The sequence below is a fragment of the Camelus dromedarius genome, chromosome 6 (genome assembly GCF_036321535.1).
Source record: "Camelus dromedarius isolate mCamDro1 chromosome 6, mCamDro1.pat, whole genome shotgun sequence".
NCBI classification, from domain to species: Eukaryota; Metazoa; Chordata; class Mammalia; order Artiodactyla; family Camelidae; genus Camelus; species Camelus dromedarius.
In genome coordinates, this window is record NC_087441.1 from 43,915,160 (window position 1) to 43,930,577 (window position 15,418).

General features: G+C 37.7%; 1 protein-coding gene across 4 annotated transcripts in view; it reads left to right on the forward strand.

Annotated features, from left to right (window-relative positions):
• Window positions 1-15,418, forward strand: part of METTL24 (methyltransferase like 24) — a 97,726-nt gene that overhangs the window by 75,532 nt on the left and 6,776 nt on the right. The gene's annotated exons all lie outside the window — the stretch shown is intronic.

Here is a 15,418-nt window from a genome sequence, read left to right on the forward strand (position 1 = left end):
GATAGCTAGATGTGATGTCCTGGGTAAAAAGAACTGCTGTAAATCAGCCTTTAGTTATTCATTGGTAGGGGAGGTGTTCAGTAGTCTGTGAGTAGGTCTCAGTCTTTTAGTGAGCCTATGCCTCTGGACAGTGAACTGCACAAGCATTTCTCACTTTTTTCTCCTTAGGTGGGATAGGATGACTAGAGTGGGCTGGAGTTGGGTGTTTCCCTCCCCTCAGATCAGTTAGTCTCTAATAATACTCCAGCAGGTTAGGGTCAGGTTAACTAGTTTCTCCTGAGGGCGAGTCTTGTAAGGAAAAATGGAATGCTCTGGCGTATTTCAAAACGTTTCCTTTTTCTTTTCCCTGCCAGAAACCTGAGAGAGTGTTTCTCTCTCTACCGTGGGTGGGAATGTGGTTGGAATTCTAGAGATAAATCTCACTATATTGTAGGGACACTGCCCCACCCCAACAACACTGGCCATGACTGGGTCCTCTTGGAGTTTTTAACTCTCCGACTCGATCACATAGAGCCTTCAGCAATGTGTCAACTATAGTTCAGGTTTTCCTAACCCAGCATCTGTTCCTGCCGTGGTTTCCATACCCGAGTCTCTGCTCTGTTACACCAAGGCTCCCTGTATTTCCCCTGTATTTCCTGTCTCTCCAATCTTGGGGGCAGTGGTTTGCTCTGTATTTTTTCCTCTCTTATGTATCCAAGAAGAGTTGTTGATTTTTCAGTCTGTTGGAATTTTTACTTGTTGTGGAACTGGAAACCAGATCATCTTTCTTTTTTTCTTAGTTAACAAAATATCTTGAATAATTTTTCATATTATTAAATGTTTCGTCTAGATATATTGCAGCAGTGTTTGTAATAGCAAAATTCTTAAAACTGTATAATTGTCCTTTAATAGGGGACTGAGTAAGTGAGATATATTTAAAATCCATACAATTGCATTGTCTGTGACTCTTAAAAAACATACTGTCAATCTGTATGTTGCTGATATGGAAAGATCTCCAAGATAAATTGTTAAGGGCCCCAAACAAAGAGCCAAATAGTGGGTATACTATGACACCCACTATTTGAATAAAAGTAAAGAGAGGTACATACATATGTATATACGTCCACTTTAAAACAGTCTTGTCTTTGAGTAAAGGTACCGGGAATTCTAGGGTGGGAGAAAGACATTTCATTGTTCTTTTAAAGACTTTAAACATTTTTTGTTTATCGTGTATCTTTTTCTTTTCCTATAACATCTAATGAGATACCTTCCTGCAATGTAATTTTTAAGAGCTGCATGTATTTTAGTGAGTGGGTGTATCATAGTTTGTTTAACCACTCCCAAAATGTTAGACATGTAGATTATTTCCAGTATTTAACTACTATAAATTGTGCAGTCTTAAGGCTTTTCATACATATTGCTAAGTTACCTGCAAGAGAGTTTGTACTGTTTTACTTTACTTGTATTCTTACCGTGAGCATGATTGCTTACCTCTTACCTCATGATTTCCATACAGGTTTGTTTGTATGTCTCTTATAGAATATAGCTAGCTAGTCCCTTGTATCATAATTACCTGGGTACTTAGTGTATCTTTATGATACACTATTTGTCTCTCCCATATGCTACGATAGTGACTATCATGTTCACTTTTTCTTCACTATAGCACACAGCATAAGGCCTATGTGAAATGTGTAGCTAATAAACACAGGTACACACTGTTAGTGAGCATCTTTCTAAAAGGATGGGAGTGAAACTTCAGCTGGCTGAGCAACTTGAGCTTATAGCCCTCTTTATTGTCCACTATACTCTTTGTGGAGCACCATGAAATACCAATATGTATAATTTAATGATTTGCCTTAGGGATAATTTTACCAGGAGAAAACACAACTATTGTTATATGTAATATAAACTCACAACAAGACCACGTGTAACCAACTTGTAGGACTAAGCAGGATTGACTTCAGCCAATTAATAACTAGTTGTCATCTTTCATTTATTTTCATTCTATTAGCCCATGATGAGAAACAATTAGAAGACAGTATGAGGGCTTAAGAAACACTGATGAGTTTTGTCATGTGGGAAATTACCTTGATACAATATAGCCTCCAAATACACTACCAGGTAAACTGTTCCATGGGTTATGATCACAAATTAAGATGCTTGAATCAATTATAAGCACACAGTGAGAAGTAAGGGGAAAAAAATGGAGTAGGTTTATATACTTAGGATTGGCTATAAGTGAGGTAGAAGGACCACACTGCCTGAGTCCTGGTCAGTTGATTTGTCTCTGTGCCCCTCTCCTTTCTCCTTCCCTGGTACCTCTTCCTCTTTCATCAGCCTTCCCTACTGATGGTATGATTGAGGTTTGGAGCAAGAAAGAACAGAGTTGAGGTTTGGAGCAAGAAAGCTCAGTTGGAGAGATACAGGGACAAGTACATCGGGCCACAATTATAAGCTCACCAGTTTGTCTATGAGCAGCTGTGGATTTTATCTGGCAGAGTATCTGTGGACCCAGAATGAATGTAACCAATGGGTGACCAATTTAAGACTTCATAAATATTGAGCAAATTGTATACCTCATGTATGTGTATTGTTTAGTGACGATTTTAGTGTTTACTCAGCAATTCTGTCCCTTTTTATGTTCAGTACATCTATGTATTTTATATATGCATAATGTCTCATAAGTTACTTTTCTATACTTAACACGTCTTACAAGTTTCACCTATCCTATTTGATTTCTCATTTTCTGTAGCAGAATTGAATATTTTCAAATAAAACAACAAATGCACATTACTAGTTTAAATCTTAAAACTAATAAAATTGTGTTGATCAAATTTGTTTTCACCATGAATCCACTTTAGCACTTAGTGTTCAAAGACCTCCATCTAGTATTCCACAGGAGCCTGAAATAGTCATTAATAGGCCCTAGTTAATAAAAAATAGAGTGAGCAAAATGAGGTATTTGACAATCCTGTAAAGCCATTCTGAACTTCACTCTTGTGGTACAGTAAGTAATTAATTGTGGAAGATAGAATTGGGTGTGCAATTATCTAAGGAACCCCCCCCCTGGAAATTGTTTTCATTTTTAAAAAACTAGATTTCTTATGTGACTCTGTTCCCTTATCATTCAACTCTGTTAAAATTGATCTGCAGGAAAAATTATTTTGGCTTATTTTTAAGCCTAAGAGTGCCCAAGACAAGTGCTTTATGACATGTAGTAATGTTTCTCCTGTGGTTAGATTCTGGTCAGTTGAGATTTTGCTATTCAACTGATGGTTTTCATTTCAGAGATAGTTGTACTAGAAGATATGTGTTTGAGGTACAAAGTCTCTGGGCTTAGGCACAGGACAGCCAGAATCTTAAAATGTCATAGAAAATTGATCTTGCCAAATCACAAATTCCCCCCTCGTTAGCCATTGGTCTCAGTTTCTTCCCCATTCTTTATTGTAACATTAGCTCTTTCAAAGAGGAAAGCCTCATCGAGCTTTCTTGTAAAAAGTGATAATGTGTAGAGAAGTCAGAGCATGAGCAAGGGACACAACTAGAGGAATATTCTACCCACTGGAGAGTCTGCTCTCAGAATGCCCTTTATTCATTTAACAACACAGGGAACTAGAAATGCAAGAGACCTAGCACACTTGTAAATAATTACTTAGGGTTGATAGAGTTACAGGAAGTAGAAGGACAGAGATTTGGCAAGCAGTGTGGTTTTTACGTGAAACAAACACATGGATGACACTTTCAAAAAACTTCCCTATGACAGTTACCCAGACTTTTCTCTTACATGGTTGGGCCTATAACAGGCAATAGCTGAAGACCATTTATCATGTATAGAAAGTATTCTTTTTACTTCTTACACATTCTGTTATCAAGAACATTCTTTCATTAATGCTTAGGGGAAAGTCAGAATGATTTTGCATGGCTTAGTTCAGGGTAGAATATTTCTATTTCTTTTTTTTTTTGACATGCTCAGATTAGTGTGTTTAATCAAGACAAATTCACTTATTTATAAGAAGACTCTACATTCAGTAATCAACATGAAGAATAAGATATTATGAATAAGAAAATCTACTCTCCAAGTAGAAGAATGTTAATATATTGGAACAACAAAAGATATTAAAGGAACTTTGGCTTTCTATAACATTTTCCTGATAAAGATTCCTATATACTGTAACTTAAACTACACTTTTTTGAGGGGCTTTTCCATTTAGAGTGGATTTAACAATCATAGATATAATATAGGGTAGCAGTTTCCAAGAAACTATTGGATAGCAAAGGATAAATGAATCCTGTTCCTTAGCAACCACATGGAGGGATATACCAGCCCTCAAGCTCCTGAAATGAAGTTTAAAGTTGCTACTATTTTTGGTTTTGGCTTCCTCTGAAAATGATTTTTATCCCTTGAAATTATTTTTTATATAATGAAGTTTGAGCCCTTTCCAACTCTTCTCTCTGTAACATTAGTCTTGTAAGTAGCAGTCTCTCCATCCTTTGATCTCAGCATGTGTGGTTATAAGAGGAATGGCTGCCCTGGAAATAAGATCAAATTGGGGATGGAAACTAATATCATGAGAAGTGAGGGTAGAGCAGAGACATTTCCAGCCATTCAGCAAGCTTTCATCATTTCAGGAAGAAAAGTGCTCTGGGATTTTCTGATCCACTCAATCTTTAATGGATTTTTTTTTTTTTTTAGCTAATATGTTATAGGACACAGCTTTTTTAGAGGAAAAATATTTTAATGTTGGGATGGGTGCATTTCTGATTTTTCAGTAGTTTTTTTTGTGTGAGTGCCCAGTGCCATCTATTTGGTATGTTCTATGTAATTCTTCCAGTGTTGACATCCTTTCTCATCTGTCACTCTTCTCTCAGCATTTTTCCTCCTTACTCTCTTGCCCCAATTTTATTTATTTTTTAATGACTTCTTTCCACTAAATCAGAAGTGTATACACTGAGGGATTGTGATATGCTGAGCACTGACCCTCTAAGGAAGGCACACTAAGCAATCTCTGCAGCTGTGCCTGGTGTGGGCAGCCTTTCAGAAATGAGGGTCTGATTGCTGAACCATATTTCTATCTTGGGGCTGGTGGTATCTAGTGACCAAGAAAGTCCCAGGGACTTCAAGAAGGCCTTCCAATAAAAATTCAGTACATTCTGCTCGTTAGTTTCATTTGAGTTAATCAGCTAATCTTTTAAAAAGGAATTTATCTCTGGAAAATTCAGTTTATTCTTGCCTGAGAATCAAGTACTTAAGTCATATAATCTTACTTGTTTCTTGAGTAGGTGTCTCATGATACTTGGCTAAGGGAGTGGAAGTTGGCTGAGGTGGAAAAGTAGGAAATTTTTGTGTCTGGCTTGGTGTATGTTTTGAAATGAGGAGCTTTGGCCAGCAAGAGGGCATCTGAGAGTAAATGCTGTGGATGTGAAGTCACAGGAGTGCGAGGAAGGCAGAAGGAGGGTGGGAAGAAGAAATACTTGGGTATTGTTATCCTTCTCTGCCATTTTAGCTGAGGCTGTGGAAGTGCACACTTGCAGAGTTATTAGCATGCTTTCCTTCTGCAGGGCAGCCATAGGTTGTTAATGCTTGTTATATACTAAGTACTCTCTAATATTTCATATTTCATGCTACAGATGCAGAAGAGAGACTGGATTTTTGTTGCTGTTGACTTTTGCTGTATACTATTGAACACCTTTTAGGTGTTCAGTAAATCCTTTTTGAGGGTCTTCTGTAAATCAGGAACTCAACCAATGGAGGCCAGCATGAGGGTTCTTGCCCTCAAAGACACCATGATCTCTAGTGGGAGACAAACATTCATCTAGAAAAGTACTAAGCGCTAATGCAAGAGAAGCAGAAGAGGAGTAACTCCTTTTTCTGGACAGGGGGTCAGGAAGATGTCACAGAAGAGTTGGTATTTCAGCTGGCTCTTGGGAGTTGAATGGGAGGTTATCTCTAGAGGTAGAAGGGAGGAGAAATAGTAAGTGCAAAGGAAGCGACATGAGAAAGAGAATCATGAATTGCAAAAAGTTAAAAAAATTCAGCATGGCTGATACAAGAGGTGATTTGTGGAGAAAGCAAGAACATAAGGGCATGAGGCAAAAAAGGGAGGTTGAGTCCAGGCTATGAGGGACCTGGTAAGCCCTCTAAAGGAGTTTGGATTTAATTTTGTAGCTGCAGAAAGCCAGCAGAGGACCTGAAGCAGGAGACTTAAATAATCAGGTTTTAAATTAGGTAGATAAGTCTAGAAACATTGTGGAAGGTGGACAGTTCAAGGATATGATCTCTTGAGAGGAGGCACAGTGCATCAGAGATGTTGGGTGAGCAAGCAGTAAAAAGACTGATAAGAGCCAGTGTTGGTGAAGGTAATATTAGTCAGCCTTGGCATTTTAGCAATAGCTATCATATCTATCAACCTCTACCAAAATTTAAAATGTGGGCGGGAAGAAGGGACTTTTACTTTGTGTTTTATACATTTCTTTCCCAATTGTGTTTTTTACAACCAAACGTTTTAATAAAACAAATTTATTTTTGGAAAAAAGTCAAATCCCACTGCAAAAAAGTTAAAGCTACAGCACAAAACATTTTAAATCTCTATTTAATGATTCATTTTAAAAGAAATATTCATTATTAAAATATTTTAAAGTTGCTCTGGGGCTTGCTATAAACAAATTTGAACTGAGTTTTTGTCTATGAAAAAATAGAAATGTCATACTGTCCACAAATAATGAAAGCTGGTTTTGCACTAGTAACAATTTGTTTTTAAAAAATTATCATTTTCGTCTAGGGATCTAGTTAGTCCAAATTGTAGATAACTCAAAATAAATATTTGATATTTAGCTGTGATATTTATAACTGCTTTTGAATGTGGGTTTTGAATTATCTCCTAGATAACTGAGAATTTACTTTAAAAAATATATAGACTATATAGATTTTTTACATAGACTGTGGACTCTGTTGATCCTTTCCTGTAAACTGTTTTTTGCAAGTTCAAATTTTGTCTGATTGACAATTTCCAGCACAGAGATAAAGAAGCTCACAACTAACTAACTATAACTAATACAGTTCGCCACTCTCAGTTCTTTGAAACAACAAATTAAAGATGTATTCTCTTAACTAAAGACATTAAGAAGCTGTTTTAAGCATAAATTTATTAGTTAAACATCCAGTTGCTAAGGAACTCAACCAAATTTGGCAACTCATTTCAGAAAAAACAAGATGGTACTACTTTTCCTCCCCTAATGAGAAACAAGACAATTAGAACACACTTGTCTCCATTTAGATGCTCATGGAAAGCACTGGTATGAGGATCACTAGTAACTGAAAAGAACTTAAACTTGCTAAGTATAATATCTTGTAAGAGATTTGGCTTTCTAGGAAGTTCACATGTTATTACTACGTTATTCAGGGAAGTATCCAGTAAGCTGTCATTCTAGTTAACATGATTCAGGGCTATCCTTGGTGCCTGAAAATGTCTGCCTGAAACCACCCACTCCCTGAAAAATAGAGCATTCAGTTTAGGGAAGGTGTTCCTGGTGACAGGTTAACAACGGACTGGCCGCCAAGCTCCATGAGTGGTGTATGCATGTTAAGGAAATGGCATCTTTCCCTGTTTCTCTTGAAAAAATGCCATCTGGAAAACTCAAGCGCCAATAAAACTTCATTGCCTCATGGCTGAAACCTTCCAAGGCATCAGCAATTCTTTTTTAAAAGGATGATGTGAATAAGATGATAGAGAATCCTGGGAACATCAATTCAAAAATTATAAAAACAGCCACCACTGAAATCAAGCAAGATGATGAAGTCCCAGGTTGACAACTGACAAAATTTTCATGATTACCTCCATTCTCTATGTTCTGGGCCAACTCACAGGCTTAAGAAAAAAAATCCATTGTATGTAGTGATCTCTTTGGTTTAGTTTAAAGTGTATAGACTTGAGTGGTTTTCAAAGAGAACCATCTGCCAAATGTCCCACATGTCAATCTATGGCAAACAAAGTAGTAAAGGTGTCTTTCCAGTTTAACTGTTGGGCAGGCATTCTGCTGTTCCTGATGTGGGACTGAGAAAAAAGGAAGGTTTTAGGGCAATCAGAGAGGAGAAATCTCTATCAGAAATCCTCTGCAAGGCACCTGGCAGTTGGAGGATTAAGCTGAGTCTCCTCTTCCCCCTCCTCCTTCTTCACATCATCTTCTTTTGCCTCTTCCTTGTCAAACAAATGAGTCTCTTATACACTTTAATCTTGATAAATGTTTAAATGACTCCTCCACTCCTCCATATGTGCTGTGCCCTTTCCTTTCTTTTGAATTTACAGTCCTTCCTGCTTGTGCAATTTAGAGATTGCCAGGTATAAATCAGTAGATGTTGTGAAACATGAAAAAATACAAATTTCTCATTAAATTCATATTATGGTGAAAATACAATGACAATTCTTATTTTTTAGGAAGATCAGCTCTCATCTTGTCATCTAGCTCTGTGGAGGGTAGATTTCTACTGCGGGTCAGAAAGTCCCAGGACAACTTACTGAATTATACCTAAGAGAAGCTTGGGCAGTTTGCATATGTCTTTAGATTGCTCCAGTCAAGATGTTAAAATGAATTTGCCTGAAAAAAAGGTCACTGTACATGAATATTAAGTGGGTGGCCTTTCAGAGAAAGAAACAACAAAGAACTTCCCATTAGAAACAGATTTCATAACTATATGCACTGTTTGACCTCAATTATTTTTAAGGTAGTATTTTAACTACAAGAAATATAACCAAAATATTAATAGTCATTTCCTCTTGGGGTAGGGATTTTGGACAACTTTTTTCTTCTTCTCTATATCTTTTTGTACTTTCCCAATTTTCATGTCTTATTTTTATATATAGAAACAAACGAAACAGCATCCCAAATTGTTGTCCCCTTCTAGGGAATGGAGAGGCTTGAGGGGGGTGGAATGTCATATGTTTTTTTCTTGGTATGTTAGGTCTGAAATAATTTTTTTCTTTTTGACAATTTAACACATGACATGGTGTTGGCTGTCAACCTGGCCCCTTCCGGTTAGACCTGAACCTGAAATCAGGAATCAAAGGGAATGTGTAATCCATTTTTGGTGTGGAGGGGATGAATTAGTGGAAGGAAACCCCTCTTTAGCAGGAACAGGAGCCTTATGGCAATTGTGTCAGCCTCCACAGATGCAAATGGTAGTTTTCTTCTTCTTATGTGTTTTTGTTAATTTGTACAAAACTTTTTAAAGCATGACGTAGCAAAGAAAATGTCCCAGCCCCAAATTATGCCTTTTGGTCATGCAAAAGCTTTGAAATCAATGTAATGACAATGTTATTACTCCAGAAAAAGCACATGGAACAAAGGGGAGAGGGCACTAGTTCCAATGACAAAATAAGCTACAACTGCTAAAATGCATGTGCCTTGTCTGAAGGCAGAACTAATTGCTTCCTTTTACCCCCAAGAATGGCAGCAAGTGGGTCATGCACATGCTAGGAGCTCAACAAAGACTTATTAGATTAATAAACACTCCGTATTTGCTTTCCTCCTGTCATTTTTGCAAAGGGAACTGTAAATTCAGAAACCCTCAACAATTTTTTATTTTGTGCTCGGTTTCCTTAATATTATGAGGGTATAAGAGCCCCTGTTTTGATGTCAGACCCAGTTAGATTCCTGATTCTGCCACTTAATAGCAGTATGACCTGGGTTGTTTGGCTAACTTCTCTGAATCTCAGGTTTCTATGGAAACTGCCTGGATTTGGTTTTGGCTTCGCTTCTTACAAGTTGTATGACCTACTGAGTCCTCAGTTTCCCCATCTGTCTCATGAGGATAATGAAACACTCTTTTCATTTGTTTGTTGGGGGATGAACTGGAGGCATTGCATAAAAAGTGCTTAGCATGCTGCTTGCTAGGCACATAGCAAATGCTTAAATAGTTGGCTGTTAGGGTTTTTTTTTATTACTAGTAGACGTAAGATAAAATAATATATGTGTACCGAGGGATGGCACATCTAAAGCAAGTATTAGGGGCTTTTAAATAGTATCCAGTGAGAACCAGTAAACAGTTATTTCTACAAGTCATTGTCTTAACATTTTCCCTAAAATGAGGTGTTTAGATACAATCAGTATCTGAATATATAGCAGATTTCTTTGAGTATTTTATGGGTAATTTCTAAATGTGGGAGTTGGTATTGATCTTTCTGTGTATAAAGTTTTTTTCTCCTCATTGCAATTGCTACATAAATTTAACAGGAGGTTCAAAACTGATACTGCTTTTTTTTTTTCTTGAAAGTTTAAAAAAACCTCTTAATTTTTTCCCTTATTTTCTGACTTTAAGCCATACATCTGTTTATAGTTTTCTATCACTTAATCTTCTCTTTTCTCTTGGGTTGGGACTCGTGTATATGTCTTGATTATAAGCAGAAGTGATTTTACCTAATTCCATATTTGTAATTTTGTACTCTTTTTCTTAAAGAGGGCCCTCAAATTAAATAAGCTTCAAGCTCCACAAAACCTGGATTTGCCCCAATTATAAGTTACATTTGTTTTGCAGGTGAAAGACTTGACACATTCAACTTAAAATTTCCTAAAGTGAATGTTATTTTGAGAGTATTGTGAGACTAAATACATCTTTATTTTCTTGTTCCACTTGAGGCCTGACTGAATTTTGCTTTGCTTCTTCAAGAAAAAGCATCTGTGCTTTCAACAAAAATATACAGATGTGTAGAATTCATTGAATGGTCAAAATAATGTCAGTATCTGGCTTCTTAAAAGTATACTAGAATTTGAAATGTATAGAATAGATGAAGAAAGCTAACTTCATTAACATGATGCCCAAACCTAGATTTTTTGAGCTAAAGGAGCTAACAAAGAATGAGATTGCAGACCCATTTTGTTAATGCACTATGTATTTCTGGGTTAAGAGAGGAAGGGAGAGTGCAGTGTAGTGGTCATGAGAATTCTGGAAGAAGAAGAATTGCCTTGGTTTTGAAGCAAAGGAGGAGGCAAGAAAGAAATATGTAGGGAATCTAGAGGAAGAGTAGTAATCCCAGAATTAGAAAATTGCTGACCAGTTCAGGAAGTGCTGAATAAGAACAGCGTACTTTTAAGTGGGGACTTCAGCTTCCAGTAGGCATGGATTGCTGGCTTATTGCACTGCCACTAACTACTTCACAGAAAGCTTCAAGCCTAAATAAATTTTTCATTAGGGACACCACTCTTTATAAGTAGCTAAGAATACTAGAATATGTTGAATGTATTTAAAAGCAGGTAGAATTACATATGAAAAAAATTGTAGTGGCTTAAACAATAGAAGAAATTTCTACTTACATAAGAGAAGTCCAGAGGTAGGTAGTACAAGTCTTGTATAGAGACTTCATAGTCATCAGGGGCCCAAGCTTCATTCAGCTCTCTTCTCTTTCATCCCTAGGGTGTAGTCTTTCTCCTTATGGTCCAATATTGCTGTGGTAGCTCCAGCCATCACATTCTCACTCTAGGCAAAGGGATGGAGAAAGCACTAAGTATAGCTCTTTACTTTAAGGAAACCTCCTGGAAATCCCACATGACACTTTCACTTACATCTTATTGGTCATATTTTAGTCACATGACATATAACCATAAAAGAGATAAGGAAATACAGTCTTTTATCTGGGAAGCAATGTGATCAGCTAGAAATCAGGGTTTTGTTATTGAGGAAGAATAAAGAATGGATATATGGGCAAGTGATACCTCTGCCGTGTTACATTTGCCTTTAAACTAAACAATAGTATATGTTGCTATTTTTCTTTACTAAGAACCAAACATTTTACAGAATCTGAATTTGTATTAATGTTCTTAGTGATGAACTGATATTAATTAGAAGTAAATTTAGAAAATGCCAGATTGTGCTTTTCTGGGAGCTTCTAGTGCAAAGAGATTCTTAGCAGAGAAGGATATTGAGAGAAGAAGGGAATTATGCTTCTTTCTCAAATATTGTAGCAGTCCTTAAACGAAACATTTCACTTACCCTTGAATCTCAAGGAAAATGAAGCTTAGAGTTGTAGACTCACCTCAAAGCTGTATTAGTGTTTGATGAATGTGTGTGTGTGTGTGCGTGTGTGTGTGTGTGTGTGTGTTTATCTAAGACTCAGAGCAGAGGAGTGATGTTTGAGAGGTAGAATATTTGTCACTGTTTCATTAGTTTGTGATCTTGGGCAAATCCTTTAGCCTCTTTAGAATTTAGTTTTCCTTGTCTATAAAATGAGGAAGTTGGGCCAGATATTCACATATCCCTACTGGCTTTAATCTTCAATAACTTGGGCCCTGGGAGATCCATTTAATCATCTTTCCTTCCTTCCATCCATCCATCCATCCATCCATCCATCCATCCATCCATCCATCATATTTGATAGTGCCTGGCAGTAGGGTAGAAGCTAGGGATTCAAAAATAAATAAGTTAATGACTTCCTAGAACTTATAGTCCATCTAGGATACAGGGACAATACCTCTTTTGCCTCTTGTCAGATGGAAATGCAGTTGAAAAAACTTTTCAGTTTCACTTCCCAATGTGCTGTATAGAGATGGTCCTTGACTATCATGTTTGAAATACCTCTGTATATTTGCTGGTCAAATTTTAATTCTTCCCCCAAGTCATCTCCCTAAACATAGCTGCTGTGGTGCAGAGAAGGTACATTTTTATATTTAGCTTAAATAAGATAATCTTAATTGGGGAGCAGGAGGCAAAGGGGTTATGGATCTCATTGGGAATTAGTAAAAATAATAACAGCTAACACCAGTGGAGCACATACTCTGTGTTAGGTGCTGTGCATGGTGCCTTATGGGCATTTCTCCTTTAACCTTAAGAGAGCCCTGTGGTAGGAGTCCTGTGTTTTCCTCTAAGTCACTGAGAGGCTAAACAACTTGCCCCAGAACCATGTGATGAGGCCATTTGGCTCTAGAGCTAAGGTCCCAGGGAATACAGTTTTCTTAGAAAAGTGCTCATGGGCACAAACATATTTTTTTGCACACAGTTCCAAGGAATACAAGCCTTACTGACACCTTTGGTGATGTGTTTGGGAAGCCTTGGCCTAACTATATGCTAACTAAGAAAACAGCTGGTGTTGGAAAACTACCATATACCTTTCCAGGCCAAAGATTACCAGGTGTGGATACTTTCTGCACCTGCTTATGAGAAGGGGGAAAACGCAGCCTGCCTGTGCTGGCACTGAGTCCTTTGCATACACACCATAAAAATCTCACCCAGTGTCGTCAGACATTGATTCTCAAAGTGTGGTCCAGTGGTTCTCAGATTGTCAACTTTTGGACCAGTAGCATCACCATAAGCTGGCTCTTGGTGAAAATGCAAAACTCAGGCCTTACTCCAGATCCACTGAATCAGAACCTGTGTGTTCACAGCCTTCCAGCTGATTCTGCTGCTGTGATACTCTGAGCAGCACTGCCCAGTGGAACTTCGTGTGATGATGGAAATTAAAGCAGTTGTCTGGTGCTGTCCTTGGTCCTGCCAGACTCCACCCTGGGCCATGTCCCTTGCTGCCATCTCAATCCTGTCTAAATTTGCACTGCGTTGTTCCCTGCTGTTGCATGTCACCAGCAGCCCAGTTGACTTCTTGACTTGTCACCAGCTCACCCATTTCCAATCCCTGACCTAGGTTTCTGGGTCTACGTGCTATATTACTTCATCCAGCCTAGAAGGTTCTTGCCCAGCAGCCTCAGGTTAGCTCTTTGGAATAGTCTAGAGATCTGCCCCCCCCCCCCCAAAGTCTTTCTTTGTAAATGTTTTCCTTAATTCTTTAAAATTCATTTACAGGGTGTTGCTCCTGAGTGGATTACTACATAAAAATTATTTTCTTTTATCATTAGTTCAGAATTGATCCTACATTAGCTTAGAGTGACCCTTCATATTTCTCATAATACACGGGGCAAGTCTAATCTCTCTTTCCCTAGTGGTAGCAGAAATCCTGTAATGTTACATTTCTGCCAGCCAACAATGACAATTGGGCCTGATTTAGTGTGTTTAATGTCTAAGGCTCTAAAAGAGACTTTTAATCCTCTTGTTCGTTTAAGATAGATTAATTTCTTTTATTTTTCTACAAAAACAAGATCCTCTTTCTAATGTGCTCAATTTTTAATTTAAGCAGATTATATATAAAAGCCTGGATTTACTTTGCTTTAATCATTAGATAACAACCTTTCAAAATTAAACTAAAAGTCAGGAAGAAGTTGTATTAATAAAATTGTTTTAAATTATGGTTGAATATTGACCTTATAGAAATAGTTATTTCAGGTGGCTGTTGTGGGTTGAACTGTGTCCCCTCAAAATGCATATGCTGAAGTCCTAACCCCCAGTACCTCAGAATGTGATCTTACTTGGAAATAGAGTCTGGGTCAAGGCAGACGTAATTAGTTTAAATAAAGTCATAATGATGTAGGCTGGGCCCCTAATCCAATATGGCTGGTGTCCTCATAAAGGGGAAATTTGGACACATACACAGGAAAATGCCATGTAAAGATGAAGACATAGATCAGAGCAATGCAGAAGCCAAGGAATGCCAGAGATTGCCAGCAAACCACCAGGAGCTAGGAGAGAGGCATGAAACAGATTCTCCTTTGCAGCTCTCAGGAGGAACCAACACTGTTGGACATCTTGGTTTTGGACCTCTAGCCTCCAGAAATGTGAGACAATAAATTTCTGTTGTTGAAGCCACACAATCTGTGGCACTTTGTTACAGGAGCCCTGGCAGACTAATACCCATGCCAGCGAACCTTGGTCCCTTTCCTCTCATCTCTGAAGTCCTGGGTGGATGTACACAGGATAAACTTGTGCCCATGATGAGGAAGCTGACACATGGCCCCACATTTTAATCCAGTTAAAATTAAAATTCTATTTCCTCAAAATGTCCCATAAAATGTGGTTTATTGTATAATTCAGGCATAAGGAAAAGGAGATAACCTTTGATGGGAGGACTACTTTAATGCTTCTGAAGTTATACCAAATGGGTTGCTTCATCTACTTTCTTTGAGACCCTTCTACCCAAGAGTATGTCTTCAGTTATTGCAGAGTTTACAGAGTTAATACTTACTTGTTTTTCTCAAGAAACCTCATTTAACCTAACTATACTAGAATTAGCACTTGATTATTCCAATGTAATAATTTGCATGATTTTTTGTGCCATAATTGTTGAGAAAGCTGATACTAGAATCTTAAAAGTGGCATGTCTTATTCAGAGATGTTTAATGTCTCATAATAACAATAATATTGGGTGCATTATGCAGTAATAATGGAAATTACACTTGCAAAATAGTTGTGGTAATGGAACATTCTGAAATGCAACAAACAGAAAAAGCACACTGGAAGAGAAAACCATGTTTTATGCACGGCATTTGGCTGGCTGTGCTCTCAGGCTGGAGGAGGGGAAAGAGCTATGTCCTCAGTCCTGTTCTACCTACCCTGGCTACATGATTTAGA